Source organism: Staurois parvus, unplaced genomic scaffold (genome assembly GCF_062004578.1).
Source record: "Staurois parvus isolate SC_StPar_1 unplaced genomic scaffold, SC_StPar_1.0 ptg001130l, whole genome shotgun sequence".
NCBI lineage: Eukaryota > Metazoa > Chordata > Amphibia > Anura > Ranidae > Staurois > Staurois parvus.
The window spans coordinates 2,132,080-2,145,446 of NW_028318926.1; the positions used below are offsets into that span (position 1 = coordinate 2,132,080).

Consider the following 13,367-nt stretch of genomic DNA (forward strand, 5'->3'; position numbering starts at 1 on the left):
GACATTGTGGGAAACATCTGAAATAAGGGAAGACTCTTGACAGCCAAAAAGAACTAAAGCTTGACCAAGTGCATTCATTGCTGGCCCTTTGACTCAAGCAAGCCCATTTCATGTACCCCAATGACTTTTACAGACAGAAACACGCCGCTGCCATGGGATCACTTGTATTTCCCATTGTAGCTAACCTGTGCATGGAGCAGCTGGACAAGAGAGACTTGAATTGTTCCATGGGGAAAAGACCAAGTCGTTTGTTAAGGCATGTGGATTATACTTGGCTGGAGAGTAGAGCATCAGAAACACAAGCTTTTAGTGAACGCATCAAGTCAGCGGACCAATACATCAAGTGTACATGGGAAGAGGCGCTGAATAGCAAATCACCCCTTTTGGACGGCGTCTTACAAGGCAAGGAAGGGGCTGACTTGGGCAGGGAGGTCTCCAGGATACCTACCCACACAGACCGCTATCTGCCTTTTGACTCACACCACCCACTGGAACACAAGCTGGGGGTTCTTAGGACTCTGCAATATATCCGGCTGACATGGTAGCAACAAAAAGAGTCTAAAGACAAAAGAACACAGATGTAACGCCACCCTTGCCAGGGACGCTGGCATGTTTGCCCCGGTTTCCCTTTACTTCGCCCCGCAGCCAGGCACAGTGTATTTCTTCAGCCACATACACACACGCGCAAACGCTCCTTGTCTTCAATGACCGCACTTGGGGATGTTTGTTTTTGGAGTTTTCTTGTAGAGCTGGGGATAGGGATGGGGAATTGTAGTGGGATACTGCAAAATTAGAACTTTTCACACTGAGGACATCTAGCTGATCTCTTAGTTAAGCGGTATTGACGTCCTGACCGGTTTCAGGCCCTCAGGTCGACCCACCTGGGGCCGCATAGCAGCCTGCTCCAGGCGAGGCAGCCTGCCTCCAGCCCAACTGTTCGGCCCTCTCCCAGGAAAGACGCTGAGCCCATGTGCTGGCAGAACATACATGCCACTCCCAGCATGCGACTGGAATGCCCCCCCTTGCAAATGGCCAGGGCTGTATCCATATTCATGCTGTTCGTTTGCCTAGCCCCCACCCATGTTCTGGAAAGCTCTCACAGCTTCCCGAAGGCGGGAAGAACTCTGACAAACTCAAACAACATCAGAGAATCATCAGCAGACCTGAGTAATCCATCGCAGCACTCTGTTAAGCAGAATACCACACTGAATTTACCTGACAGCCTCTCTGGTAAGCAGAGGCCAACTATACAAATCCTAGCACATGACTAGGAGGGTGCTACCGGGACATCTCAGGAGGGCTTTGAAAGCTTGTGGCTACCCAGACTGGGTCTTGGTTAAAACCTCCGCAAGCTCAGGAAAACAAACTGGGGAGAAGCAGAACACTTGGAGAAATATAGTCATCCCGTATGGAACTGGAGTGTCGGAAAAACTCAGAAGGATCTTTAAGAAACATTGCATCCCTGTGTAGTTCAAGGCCAGCAATACACTGGGACACAAGCTTGTCCAGCCACACTATCTGTCTTCCACATTATTAACACCTCTCTCCAGGCGATTTGACAACAATTGACGCCTTTAGCCAGGTCAATCTAGGCACTATTAGCTATGCAGGCTTCCTGACACCCAACAAGGGGATGATGTAACTTGGAAAAAGGGTGCCTCCACAATTCTCACACCTCCCCTCCTGTTCCTGGACAATCAACATCTACACATTCCATGGTAATTGGACTAAGGCCTCTTCAGGTGTGAATAGAAATGCTGGGGTTTGTTCCTGAGAGTCAGCGGAAGCGAAGAAGTGGCTTGACTAAACTAGGAAAGATCTTCAACATTCCAGAACAAGAGCAATTGAATGCGACATATTACTAGTCCGTTTTCAAGGAATGTGGTGAGCGAAGGCTCAATTGGCAGCCGTGTGAGGCGAGCCAAAGGAGATGCTTTGTCTTCCTAGGTGGGTGTCAGACTTGGCAGCGGTCCCGGCTAAGGTAATGAGAAAACGTGAGCGTCCCTGGGTGGGCTCGAACCACCAACCTTTTGGTTAACAGCCGAACGCGCTAACCGATTGCGCCACAGAGACCACACATGGAGTGTGCTTGAACTGGCCCGAAGGAGAAATGAAAGATCAACTCAAGGTGCCTAAAAAGCTTCCCAATTGCACATTTGTAGAGATGAGGGATTGCCTTCTTTCTAAAAGGGAGAGACGCGGGCTAAAAAGCCCTTCCTTCGAGCCAGAATTGAACCAGCGACCTAAGGATTGCTACTTCATCTACTACAGTCCTCCGCTCTACCAGCTGAGCTATCGAAGGGAACTCAGATGGGTGTGGTAACACATGAGCCCTTGAATGCAAAGCCAGTGCTGAACACTTTGCATTTGACCTTCTAGGTTGAGGTATTGCTTGATGCCGCCTCGGCCGATAAGGGCAGATGCCTAGGCAGACGTTATGTGGGAGGCTACGGCTTGACGTATTGCAAAGAGAGAAAAGGGTTTGTAAAGAGCCAGCGCATTTTGTTGTGATCCTCCAAAGTCCCGGCAAAAATGGTGATGTACCCTGTGCCTTGACAGCAAGTGAGCAGAATAGTACTTGGAAGCACATTGAGTTTAGCCAAAGGAATTGTGGCGAAAGCTAGGAAAGAGTGGTCAGAGCCTGCTAGCTGCAAGAGGCCTCAAAGCAGCAGAGTGTGGTAGCCCGGCTAGCTCAGTCGGTAGAGCATGAGACTCTTAATCTCAGGGTCGTGGGTTCGAGCCCCACGTTGGGCGTGCCTTTTTTTGGCCGAGTCAAAGGCCTTTGCAAAAGGTGTCAGTATCTCCAGTTCCTTCAAGCGCACTGCACAATCACACCTTTACCATATCTACTGGCTTGGCTTCCTTTCTCTCCACCAATGGGGAAATATTTCTAGCTCATCTTCCTAGAGGTGACTTGGTACGCCAGCAAATGGACCTTGCGCAGCAGGGGGTCTGTGGAGTCAATGTCATGGATGGCCTTAGTTCTACACAGCCAGCAGCATGCTTGCTGCACAGCCTTGCGTTGGTGGTATAGTGGTGAGCATAGCTGCCTTCCAAGCAGTTGACCCGGGTTCGATTCCCGGCCAACGCAGTCTTCTTCTTCTTTGCGCCCTTGACAAAAGAGCACAGGGCCAAAGCTCCTTCAACAAAGCTCCTAAGATGTCTTGCCTTAGTGACAACAGTGCAAATATTCCGCCGCATCCCAACAGGCTCCGGCCTCATGCTTTAACTCGCTCAAGGAGTACAGCATTATCCAGGGACAAGGTTCAGGCATTTCAAACACCGATTCACAAACAATCAACTCTGGCACACACAGCATTGCTAAGTAGCTGGCTACCATTCCAACACCCTCAAATGGCAAGATAACTGGCAGCATTTTGAAGAATGCTAAAGAATTTCTCAACGAGGAATGTAGACTGAAGTCGGAGACAGAAGAAACAAGCATGTCCCATGATGTCATAGGCCTTTTCACTTGGATACGCTTTGCGGAGGCTATTGACATTGTGGGAAACATCTGAAATAAGGGAAGACTCTTGACAGCCAAAAAGAACTAAAGCTTGACCAAGTGCATTCATTGCTGGCCCTTTGACTCAAGCAAGCCCATTTCAAGTACCCCAATGACTTTTACAGACAGAAACACGCCGCTGCCATGGGATCACTTGTATTTCCCATTGTAGCTAACCTGTGCATGAAGCAGCTGGACAAGAGAGACTTGAATTGTTCCATGGGGAAAAGACCAAGTCGTTTGTTAAGGCATGTGGATTATACTTGGCTGGAGAGTAGAGCATCAGAAACACAAGCTTTTAGTGAACGCATCAAGTCAGCGGACCAATACATCAAGTGTACACGGGAAGAGGCACTGAATAGCAAATGACCCCTTTTGGACGGCGTCTTACAAGGCAAGGAAGGGGCTGACTTGGGCAGGGAGGTCTCCAGGATACCTACCCACACAGACCGCTATCTGCCTTTTGACTCACACCACCCACTGGAACACAAGCTGGGGGTTCTTAGGACTCTGCAATATATCCGGCTGACATGGTAGCAACAAAAAGAGTCTAAAGACAAAAGAACACAGATGTAACGCCACCCTTGCCAGGGTAGCTGGCATGTTTGCCCCGGTTTCCCTTTACTTCGCCCCGCAGCCAGGCACAGTGTATTTCTTCAGCCACATACACACACGCGCAAACGCTCCTTGTCTTCAATGACCGCACTTGGGGATGTTTGTTTTTGGAGTTTTCTTGTAGAGCTGGGGATAGGGATGGGGAATTGTAGTGGGATACTGCAAAATTAGAACTTTTCACACTGAGGACATCTAGCTGATCTCTTAGTTAAGCGGTATTGACGTCCTGACCGGTTTCAGGCCCTCAGGTCGACCCACCTGGGGCCGCATAGCAGCCTGCTCCAGGCGAGGCAGCCTGCCTCCAGCCCAACTGTTCGGCCCTCTCCCAGGAAAGACGCTGAGCCCATGTGCTGGCAGAACATACATGCCACTCCCAGCATGCGACTGGAATGCCCCCCCTTGCAAATGGCCAGGGCTGTATCCATATTCATGCTGTTCGTTTGCCTAGCCCCCACCCATGTTCTGGAAAGCTCTCACAGCTTCCCGAAGGCGGGAAGAACTCTGACAAACTCAAACAACGTCAGAGAATCATCAGCAGACCTGAGTAATCCATCGCAGCACTCTGTTAAGCAGAATACCACACTGAATTTACCTGACAGCCTCTCTGGTAAGCAGAGGCCAACTATACAAATCCTAGCACATGACTAGGAGGGTGCTACCGGGACATCTCAGGAGGGCTTTGAAAGCTTGTGGCTACCCAGACTGGGTCTTGGTTAAAACCTCCGCAAGCTCAGGAAAACAAACTGGGGAGAAGCAGAACACTTGGAGAAATATAGTCATCCCGTATGGAACTGGAGTGTCGGAAAAACTCAGAAGGATCTTTAAGAAACATTGCATCCCTGTGTAGTTCAAGGCCAGCAATACACTGGGACACAAGCTTGTCCAGCCACACTATCTGTCTTCCACATTATTAACACCTCTCTCCAGGCGATTTGACAACAATTGACGCCTTTAGCCAGGTCAATCTAGGCACTATTAGCTATGCAGGCTTCCTGACAACCAACATGGGGATGATGTAACTTGAAAAAGGGCGCCTCCACAATTCTCACACCTCCCCTCCTGTTCCTGGACAATCAACATCTACACATTCCATGGTAATTGGACTAAGGCCTCTTCAGGTGTGAATAGAAATGCTGGGGTTTGTTCCTGAGAGTCAGCGGAAGCGAAGAAGTGGCTTGACTAAACTAGGAAAGATCTTCAACATTCCAGAACAAGAGCAATTGAATGCGACATATTACTAGTCCGTTTTCAAGGAATGTGGTGAGCGAAGGCTCAATTGGCAGCCGTGTGAGGCGAGCCAAAGGAGATGCTTTGTCTTCCTAGGTGGGTGTCAGACTTGGCAGCGGTCCCGGCTAAGGTAATGAGAAAACGTGAGCGTCCCTGGGTGGGCTCGAACCACCAACCTTTCGGTTAACAGCCGAACGCGCTAACCGATTGCGCCACAGAGACCACACATGGAGCGTGCTTGAACTGGCCCGATGGAGAAATGAAAGATCAACTCAAGGTGCCTAAAAAGCTTCCCAATTGCACATTTGTAGAGATGAGGGATTGCCTTCTTTCTAAAAGGGAGAGACGCGGGCTAAAAAGCCCTTCCTTCGAGCCGGAATTGAACCAGCGACCTAAGGATTGCTACTTCATCTACTACAGTCCTCCGCTCTACCAGCTGAGCTATCGAAGGGAACTCAGATGGGTGTGGTAACACATGAGCCCTTGAATGCAAAGCCAGTGCTGAACACTTTGCATTTGACCTTCTAGGTTGAGGTATTGCTTGATGCCGCCTCGGCCGATAAGGGCAGATGCCTAGGCAGACGTTATGTGGGAGGCTACGGCTTGACGTATTGCAAAGAGAGAAAAGGGTTTGTAAAGAGCCAGCGCATTTTGTTGTGATCCTCCAAAGTCCCGGCAAAAATGGTGATGTACCCTGTGCCTTGACAGCAAGTGAGCAGAATAGTACTTGGAAGCACATTGAGTTTAGCCAAAGGAATTGTGGCGAAAGCTAGGAAAGAGTGGTCAGAGCCTGCTAGCTGCAAGAGGCCTCAAAGCAGCAGAGTGTGGTAGCCCAGCTAGCTCAGTCGGTAGAGCATGAGACTCTTAATCTCAGGGTCGTGGGTTCGAGCCCCACGTTGGGCGTGCCTTTTTTTGGCCGAGTCAAAAGCCTTTGCAAAAGGTGTCAGTATCTCCAGTTCCTTCAAGCGCACTGCACAATCACACCTTTACCATATCTACTGGCTTGGCTTCCTTTCTCTCCACCAATGGGGAAATATTTCTAGCTCATCTTCCTAGAGGTGACTTGGTACGCCAGCAAATGGACCTTGCGCAGCAGGGGGTCTGTGGAGTCAATGTCATGGATGGCCTTAGTTCTACACAGCCAGCAGCATGCTTGCTGCACAGCCTTGCGTTGGTGGTATAGTGGTGAGCATAGCTGCCTTCCAAGCAGTTGACCCGGGTTCGATTCCCGGCCAACGCAGTCTTCTTCTTCTTTGCGCCCTTGACAAAAGAGCACAGGGCCAAAGCTCCTTCAACAAAGCTCCTAAGATGTCTTGCCTTAGTGACAACAGTGCAAATATTCCGCCGCATCCCAACAGGCTCCGGCCTCATGCTTTAACTCGCTCAAGGAGTACAGCATTATCCAGGGACAAGGTTCAGGCATTTCAAACACCGATTCACAAACAATCAACTCTGGCACACACAGCATTGCTAAGTAGCTGGCTACCATTCCAACACCCTCAAATGGCAAGATAACTGGCAGCATTTTGAAGAATGCTAAAGAATTTCTCAACGAGGAATGTAGACTGAAGTCGGAGACAGAAGAAACAAGCATGTCCCATGATGTCATAGGCCTTTTCACTTGGATACGCTTTGCGGAGGCTATTGACATTGTGGGAAACATCTGAAATAAGGGAAGACTCTTGACAGCCAAAAAGAACTAAAGCTTGACCAAGTGCATTCATTGCTGGCCCTTTGACTCAAGCAAGCCCATTTCAAGTACCCCAATGACTTTTACAGACAGAAACACGCCGCTGCCATGGGATCACTTGTATTTCCCATTGTAGCTAACCTGTGCATGAAGCAGCTGGACAAGAGAGACTTGAATTGTTCCATGGGGAAAAGACCAAGTCGTTTGTTAAGGCATGTGGATTATACTTGGCTGGAGAGTAGAGCATCAGAAACACAAGCTTTTAGTGAACGCATCAAGTCAGCGGACCAATACATCAAGTGTACACGGGAAGAGGCACTGAATAGCAAATGACCCCTTTTGGACGGCGTCTTACAAGGCAAGGAAGGGGCTGACTTGGGCAGGGAGGTCTCCAGGATACCTACCCACACAGACCGCTATCTGCCTTTTGACTCACACCACCCACTGGAACACAAGCTGGGGGTTCTTAGGACTCTGCAATATATCCGGTTGACATGGTAGCAACAAAAAGAGTCTAAAGACAAAAGAACACAGATGTAACGCCACCCTTGCCAGGGACGCTGGCATGTTTGCCCCGGTTTTCCTTTACTTCGCCCCGCAGCCAGGCACAGTGTATTTCTTCAGCCACATACACACACGCGCAAACGCTCCTTGTCTTCAATGACCGCACTTGGGGATGTTTGTTTTTGGAGTTTTCTTGTAGAGCTGGGGATAGGGATGGGGAATTGTAGTGGGATACTGCAAAATTAGAACTTTTCACACTGAGGACATCTAGCTGATCTCTTAGTTAAGCGGTATTGACGTCCTGACCGGTTTCAGGCCCTCAGGTCGACCCACCTGGGGCCGCATGGCAGCCTGCTCCAGGCGAGGCAGCCTCCCTCCAGCCCAACTGTTCGGCCCTCTCCCAGGAAAGACGCTGAGCCCATGTGCTGGCAGAACATACATGCCACTCCCAGCATGCGACTGGAATGCCCCCCCTTGCAAATGGCCAGGGCTGTATCCATATTCATGCTGTTCGTTTGCCTAGCCCCCACCCATGTTCTGGAAAGCTCTCACAGCTTCCCGAAGGCGGGAAGAACTCTGACAAACTCAAACAACGTCAGAGAATCATCAGCAGACCTGAGTAATCCATCGCAGCACTCTGTTAAGCAGAATACCACACTGAATTTACCTGACAGCCTCTCTGGTAAGCAGAGGCCAACTATACAAATCCTAGCACATGACTAGGAGGGTGCTACCGGGACATCTCAGGAGGGCTTTGAAAGCTTGTGGCTACCCAGACTGGGTCTTGGTTAAAACCTCCGCAAGCTCAGGAAAACAAACTGGGGAGAAGCAGAACACTTGGAGAAATATAGTCATCCCGTATGGAACTGGAGTGTCGGAAAAACTCAGAAGGATCTTTAAGAAACATTGCATCCCTGTGTAGTTCAAGGCCAGCAATACACTGGGACACAAGCTTGTCCAGCCACACTATCTGTCTTCCACATTATTAACACCTCTCTCCAGGCCATTTGACAACAATTGACGCCTTTAGCCAGGTCAATCTAGGCACTATTAGCTATGCAGGCTTCCTGACACCCAACAAGGGGATGATGTAACTTGAAAAAGGGCGCCTCCACAATTCTCACACCTCCCCTCCTGTTCCTGGACAATCAACATCTACACATTCCATGGTAATTGGACTAAGGCCTCTTCAGGTGTGAATAGAAATGCTGGGGTTTGTTCCTGAGAGTCAGCGGAAGCGAAGAAGTGGCTTGACTAAACTAGGAAAGATCTTCAACATTCCAGAACAAGAGCAATTGAATGCGACATATTACTAGTCCGTTTTCAAGGAATGTGGTGAGCGAAGGCTCAATTGGCAGCCGTGTGAGGCGAGCCAAAGGAGATGCTTTGTCTTCCTAGGTGGGTGTCAGACTTGGCAGCGGTCCCGGCTAAGGTAATGAGAAAACGTGAGCGTCCCTGGGTGGGCTCGAACCACCAACCTTTCGGTTAACAGCCGAACGCGCTAACCGATTGCGCCACAGAGACCACACATGGAGCGTGCTTGAACTGGCCCGAAGGAGAAATGAAAGATCAACTCAAGGTGCCTAAAAAGCTTCCCAATTGCACATTTGTAGAGATGAGGGATTGCCTTCTTTCTAAAAGGGAGAGACGCGGGCTAAAAAGCCCTTCCTTCGAGCCGGAATTGAACCAGCGACCTAAGGATTGCTACTTCATCTACTACAGTCCTCCGCTCTACCAGCTGAGCTATCGAAGGGAACTCAGATGGGTGTGGTAACACATGAGCCCTTGAATGCAAAGCCAGTGCTGAACACTTTGCATTTGACCTTCTAGGTTGAGGTATTGCTTGATGCCGCCTCGGCCGATAAGGGCAGATGCCTAGGCAGACGTTATGTGGGAGGCTACGGCTTGACGTATTGCAAAGAGAGAAAAGGGTTTGTAAAGAGCCAGCGCATTTTGTTGTGATCCTCCAAAGTCCCGGCAAAAATGGTGATGTACCCTGTGCCTTGACAGCAAGTGAGCAGAATAGTACTTGGAAGCACATTGAGTTTAGCCAAAGGAATTGTGGCGAAAGCTAGGAAAGAGTGGTCAGAGCCTGCTAGCTGCAAGAGGCCTCAAAGCAGCAGAGTGTGGTAGCCCGGCTAGCTCAGTCGGTAGAGCATGAGACTCTTAATCTCAGGGTCGTGGGTTCGAGCCCCACGTTGGGCGTGCCTTTTTTTGGCCGAGTCAAAGGCCTTTGCAAAAGGTGTCAGTATCTCCAGTTCCTTCAAGCGCACTGCACAATCACACCTTTACCATATCTACTGGCTTGGCTTCCTTTCTCTCCACCAATGGGGAAATATTTCTAGCTCATCTTCCTAGAGGTGACTTGGTACGCCAGCAAATGGACCTTGCGCAGCAGGGGGTCTGTGGAGTCAATGTCATGGATGGCCTTAGTTCTACACAGCCAGCAGCATGCTTGCTGCACAGCCTTGCGTTGGTGGTATAGTGGTGAGCATAGCTGCCTTCCAAGCAGTTGACCCAGGTTCGATTCCCGGCCAACGCAGTCTTCTTCTTCTTTGCGCCCTTGACAAAAGAGCACAGGGCCAAAGCTCCTTCAACAAAGCTCCTAAGATGTCTTGCCTTAGTGACAACAGTGCAAATATTCCGCCGCATCCCAACAGGCTCCGGCCTCATGCTTTAACTCGCTCAAGGAGTACAGCATTATCCAGGGACAAGGTTCAGGCATTTCAAACACCGATTCACAAACAATCAACTCTGGCACACACAGCATTGCTAAGTAGCTGGCTACCATTCCAACACCCTCAAATGGCAAGATAACTGGCAGCATTTTGAAGAATGCTAAAGAATTTCTCAACGAGGAATGTAGACTGAAGTCGGAGACAGAAGAAACAAGCATGTCCCATGATGTCATAGGCCTTTTCACTTGGATACGCTTTGCGGAGGCTATTGACATTGTGGGAAACATCTGAAATAAGGGAAGACTCTTGACAGCCAAAAAGAACTAAAGCTTGACCAAGTGCATTCATTGCTGGCCCTTTGACTCAAGCAAGCCCATTTCATGTACCCCAATGACTTTTACAGACAGAAACACGCCGCTGCCATGGGATCACTTGTATTTCCCATTGTAGCTAACCTGTGCATGGAGCAGCTGGACAAGAGAGACTTGAATTGTTCCATGGGGAAAAGACCAAGTCGTTTGTTAAGGCATGTGGATTATACTTGGCTGGAGAGTAGAGCATCAGAAACACAAGCTTTTAGTGAACGCATCAAGTCAGCGGACCAATACATCAAGTGTACATGGGAAGAGGCGCTGAATAGCAAATCACCCCTTTTGGACGGCGTCTTACAAGGCAAGGAAGGGGCTGACTTGGGCAGGGAGGTCTCCAGGATACCTACCCACACAGACCGCTATCTGCCTTTTGACTCACACCACCCACTGGAACACAAGCTGGGGGTTCTTAGGACTCTGCAATATATCCGGCTGACATGGTAGCAACAAAAAGAGTCTAAAGACAAAAGAACACAGATGTAACGCCACCCTTGCCAGGGACGCTGGCATGTTTGCCCCGGTTTCCCTTTACTTCGCCCCGCAGCCAGGCACAGTGTATTTCTTCAGCCACATACACACACGCGCAAACGCTCCTTGTCTTCAATGACCGCACTTGGGGATGTTTGTTTTTGGAGTTTTCTTGTAGAGCTGGGGATAGGGATGGGGAATTGTAGTGGGATACTGCAAAATTAGAACTTTTCACACTGAGGACATCTAGCTGATCTCTTAGTTAAGCGGTATTGACGTCCTGACCGGTTTCAGGCCCTCAGGTCGACCCACCTGGGGCCGCATAGCAGCCTGCTCCAGGCGAGGCAGCCTGCCTCCAGCCCAACTGTTCGGCCCTCTCCCAGGAAAGACGCTGAGCCCATGTGCTGGCAGAACATACATGCCACTCCCAGCATGCGACTGGAATGCCCCCCCTTGCAAATGGCCAGGGCTGTATCCATATTCATGCTGTTCGTTTGCCTAGCCCCCACCCATGTTCTGGAAAGCTCTCACAGCTTCCCGAAGGCGGGAAGAACTCTGACAAACTCAAACAACGTCAGAGAATCATCAGCAGACCTGAGTAATCCATCGCAGCACTCTGTTAAGCAGAATACCACACTGAATTTACCTGACAGCCTCTCTGGTAAGCAGAGGCCAACTATACAAATCCTAGCACATGACTAGGAGGGTGCTACCGGGACATCTCAGGAGGGCTTTGAAAGCTTGTGGCTACCCAGACTGGGTCTTGGTTAAAACCTCCGCAAGCTCAGGAAAACAAACTGGGGAGAAGCAGAACACTTGGAGAAATATAGTCATCCCGTATGGAACTGGAGTGTCGGAAAAACTCAGAAGGATCTTTAAGAAACATTGCATCCCTGTGTAGTTCAAGGCCAGCAATACACTGGGACACAAGCTTGTCCAGCCACACTATCTGTCTTCCACATTATTAACACCTCTCTCCAGGCGATTTGACAACAATTGACGCCTTTAGCCAGGTCAATCTAGGCACTATTAGCTATGCAGGCTTCCTGACACCCAACAAGGGGATGATGTAACTTGGAAAAAGGGCGCCTCCACAATTCTCACACCTCCCCTCCTGTTCCTGGACAATCAACATCTACACATTCCATGGTAATTGGACTAAGGCCTCTTCAGGTGTGAATAGAAATGCTGGGGTTTGTTCCTGAGAGTCAGCGGAAGCGAAGAAGTGGCTTGACTAAACTAGGAAAGATCTTCAACATTCCAGAACAAGAGCAATTGAATGCGACATATTACTAGTCCGTTTTCAAGGAATGTGGTGAGCGAAGGCTCAATTGGCAGCCGTGTGAGGCGAGCCAAAGGAGATGCTTTGTCTTCCTAGGTGGGTGTCAGACTTGGCAGCGGTCCCGGCTAAGGTAATGAGAAAACGTGAGCGTCCCTGGGTGGGCTCGAACCACCAACCTTTTGGTTAACAGCCGAACGCGCTAACCGATTGCGCCACAGAGACCACACATGGAGTGTGCTTGAACTGGCCCGAAGGAGAAATGAAAGATCAACTCAAGGTGCCTAAAAAGCTTCCCAATTGCACATTTGTAGAGATGAGGGATTGCCTTCTTTCTAAAAGGGAGAGACGCGGGCTAAAAAGCCCTTCCTTCGAGCCAGAATTGAACCAGCGACCTAAGGATTGCTACTTCATCTACTACAGTCCTCCGCTCTACCAGCTGAGCTATCGAAGGGAACTCAGATGGGTGTGGTAACACATGAGCCCTTGAATGCAAAGCCAGTGCTGAACACTTTGCATTTGACCTTCTAGGTTGAGGTATTGCTTGATGCCGCCTCGGCCGATAAGGGCAGATGCCTAGGCAGACGTTATGTGGGAGGCTACGGCTTGACGTATTGCAAAGAGAGAAAAGGGTTTGTAAAGAGCCAGCGCATTTTGTTGTGATCCTCCAAAGTCCCGGCAAAAATGGTGATGTACCCTGTGCCTTGACAGCAAGTGAGCAGAATAGTACTTGGAAGCACATTGAGTTTAGCCAAAGGAATTGTGGCGAAAGCTAGGAAAGAGTGGTCAGAGCCTGCTAGCTGCAAGAGGCCTCAAAGCAGCAGAGTGTGGTAGCCCGGCTAGCTCAGTCGGTAGAGCATGAGACTCTTAATCTCAGGGTCGTGGGTTCGAGCCCCACGTTGGTCGTGCATTTTTTTGGCCGAGTCAAAGGCCTTTGCAAAAGGTGTCAGTATCTCCAGTTCCTTCAAGCGCACTGCACAATCACACCTTTACCATATCTACTGGCTTGGCTTCCTTTCTCTCCACCAAT

At 49.7% G+C, this 13,367-nt stretch overlaps 9 non-coding genes across 9 annotated transcripts; 5 read left to right on the forward strand and 4 right to left on the reverse strand.

Annotated features, from left to right (window-relative positions):
• Positions 1 to 2,681: 2,681 nt before the first annotated feature.
• TRNAK-CUU (transfer RNA lysine (anticodon CUU)) lies at positions 2,682 to 2,754 on the forward strand. The gene has a single exon. It is a non-coding gene; the product is annotated as a tRNA-Lys (tRNA).
• A 265-nt stretch (positions 2,755 to 3,019) lies between these two features.
• On the forward strand, positions 3,020 to 3,091 carry TRNAG-UCC (transfer RNA glycine (anticodon UCC)). Its single transcript has one exon. It is a non-coding gene; the product is annotated as a tRNA-Gly (tRNA).
• A 2,404-nt stretch (positions 3,092 to 5,495) lies between these two features.
• On the reverse strand, positions 5,496 to 5,569 carry TRNAN-GUU (transfer RNA asparagine (anticodon GUU)). Its single transcript has one exon. It is a non-coding gene; the product is annotated as a tRNA-Asn (tRNA).
• Positions 5,570 to 5,711: 142 nt separating this feature from the next.
• On the reverse strand, positions 5,712 to 5,798 carry TRNAY-GUA (transfer RNA tyrosine (anticodon GUA)). Its single transcript is given in 2 exon segments — positions 5,712 to 5,747; positions 5,762 to 5,798. It is a non-coding gene; the product is annotated as a tRNA-Tyr (tRNA).
• Positions 5,799 to 6,177: 379 nt separating this feature from the next.
• TRNAK-CUU (transfer RNA lysine (anticodon CUU)) lies at positions 6,178 to 6,250 on the forward strand. Its single transcript has one exon. It is a non-coding gene; the product is annotated as a tRNA-Lys (tRNA).
• Positions 6,251 to 6,515: 265 nt separating this feature from the next.
• Positions 6,516 to 6,587, forward strand: TRNAG-UCC (transfer RNA glycine (anticodon UCC)). Its single transcript has one exon. It is a non-coding gene; the product is annotated as a tRNA-Gly (tRNA).
• A 2,404-nt stretch (positions 6,588 to 8,991) lies between these two features.
• TRNAN-GUU (transfer RNA asparagine (anticodon GUU)) lies at positions 8,992 to 9,065 on the reverse strand. The gene has a single exon. It is a non-coding gene; the product is annotated as a tRNA-Asn (tRNA).
• A 142-nt stretch (positions 9,066 to 9,207) lies between these two features.
• TRNAY-GUA (transfer RNA tyrosine (anticodon GUA)) lies at positions 9,208 to 9,294 on the reverse strand. Its single transcript is given in 2 exon segments — positions 9,208 to 9,243; positions 9,258 to 9,294. It is a non-coding gene; the product is annotated as a tRNA-Tyr (tRNA).
• A 379-nt stretch (positions 9,295 to 9,673) lies between these two features.
• Positions 9,674 to 9,746, forward strand: TRNAK-CUU (transfer RNA lysine (anticodon CUU)). Its single transcript has one exon. It is a non-coding gene; the product is annotated as a tRNA-Lys (tRNA).
• Positions 9,747 to 13,367: the final 3,621 nt, after the last annotated feature.